Source organism: Triticum dicoccoides, chromosome 7A, assembly GCF_002162155.2.
Source record: "Triticum dicoccoides isolate Atlit2015 ecotype Zavitan chromosome 7A, WEW_v2.0, whole genome shotgun sequence".
Classification (NCBI taxonomy): Eukaryota; Viridiplantae; Streptophyta; class Magnoliopsida; order Poales; family Poaceae; genus Triticum; species Triticum dicoccoides.
Window position 1 is genome coordinate 249,759,244 of NC_041392.1, and position 2,284 is coordinate 249,761,527.

Below are 2,284 nucleotides of genomic sequence, written 5' to 3' on the forward strand. Positions count from 1 at the left end.
TCATCGCACAATACGACCGACCAACCACCACGTGGTCGGGACAAAACGGCAACTCATGCCGAACACCAGCCCGCCCCGCCTCATCACTCAGGCAGAGGTAAATTAGCCCACATCCATACATATGACCTCCGGCAGAACCTGAACAATAAAGCAGGACATACAAGATCAATCTACGGATTGCGAGGACGCGCCTCGACACGTGACCACGGCCACCTATTCGAACGTGACAAACCCAGTCATGCGGGGGCCGAACACCGCAGACGGACTCTATCAGAGCTGCACCACGATACGACCCATATAGAGGCCCCGCACACCCTCATTGCTTCACTGATGAGGCCCTGGATCATGAATTCCCCGAAGGATTCAAGCCCGTGAACATAGAATCATACGATGGAACCACGGACCCCGCAGTGTGGACCGAGGACTTCATTCTCCACATCCATATGGCCCGCGAAGATGACCTCCACGCCATAAAATACCTCCCTCTAAAACTCAAAGGGCCAGCTCAACATTGGCTAAACAATCTGCCTGAAAATTCCATTGGCAGCTGGGAGGACTTGGAAGAGGCGTTCCTCGATAACTTCCAAGGTACATATGTTCAACCTCCGGACGCTGATGACTTAAGCCATATAGTTCAACAGCCCGGAGAGTCCGCTAGGAAATTCTAGACAAGGTTCTTAAGTAAAAAGAACCAAATTGTCGACTGTCCGGATGCCGAAGCCCTAGCAGCTTTTAAGCATAGCATCCGCAACGAATGGCCCGCTCGCCACCTCGGCGAAGAAAAGCCAAAATCCATGGCAGCCCTCACGGCACTCATGACCCGCTTTTGTGCGGGCGAGGACAGTTGGTTGGCCCGTAGCAAAAACAATGCAAGCGACGCCGGCACCCCTGAAGTTAAAAGCAACAAAGACAAGTCTCGACGCAATAGATACAAGCGCCGAAAAAACAATGACAACACCGAGGATACGACGGTCAACGCCGGATTCAGTGGCTCTAAGTCCGGTCAGCGGAAGAAGCCATTCCAAAGGAACAATTCGGGCCCATCCAGCTTGAACTGCATACTTGATCGTCCATGCCAGATTCACGGCACCCCTGACAAGCCTCCTAATCATACAAATAGAGACTGTTGGGTATTCAAACAGGCCGGCAAATTAAACGCCGAGAACAGGGAAAAGGGATCGCAAAGCGAGGATGATGACGAAGAGCCACGGCAACCGAACACAGGGGGACAGAAGAAGTTTCCCCCTCAGGTCAAAATGGTGAACATGATATATGCTACCCACATCCCCAAGAGGGAGCGCAAGCGTGCTCTCAGGGACGTCTACACGATAGAGCCAGTCGCCCCAAAATTCAATCCATGGTCGTCATTGATACGTCCATTTTGCATCATGCTTTTATACCGATATTTATTGCATTATGGGCTGTTATTACACATTATGTCACAATACTTATGCCTATTCTCTCTTATTTTACAAGGATTACATAAAGAGGGAGAATGCCGGCAGCTGGGATTCTGGGCTGGAAAAGGAGCAAATATTAGAGACCTATTCTGCACAGCTCCAAATGTCCTGAAACTTCACGGAAGTCATTTTCAGAATATATAATAAATACTGAGTGCAAGAAGTTCACCAGGGGGGCCACACCCTGCCCACGAGGGTGGGGGGCGCGCCCTACCCCCCTGGGCGCCCCTACCTCGTGGGCCCCCTGGTGGCCCTCCGATGGCCATCTTCTACGAGCCCGCCCCAAGCCCGGAGAACACGGGTGGGGATGGGCCCGCGACACTCGAAGCCAAGGAGCCAACGGAGCGGGCGGGAGACGTGCGCGGGCGCTTGGCCACCGGCGCACCCACCGGAGAAGGCGAGCGCGGGGTCGTGCAGAACCGTGCGATGTGGCCGAAGAAGCGACAGCGGCGGCAGCGCACGTCCCTCCGGCACTCCGAGCGCGGGTGGTTGCCAAGACAACGCGGGCACTCACCCGAGCGCAGGGGGGGAAGGGGGCGGGCCTGCACGCCGCGGTCGTCACGTCGACGGCGACGCGGGCCTGGAGGGCGAGGGCGACGACGACCACGTGCTACCTCCTAGCCACCTTCCTCGGCGGAGGCACCGCCAGTCTCGTGCTCGACCCGGTGCACCTCGGAGCGGGGTCCGGGGCGTGCAGCGGGCGGCGAGGGCTGGGGAGCGAGGCGGGCTGGGGAGGCCGGGGGCGAGCAGAGGGCGAGGCGATAGGAGCGGGGGCGGTGGTCAGACTCCGACGAGGACGGGCTGGACTCCATCCAGCGGCGCTC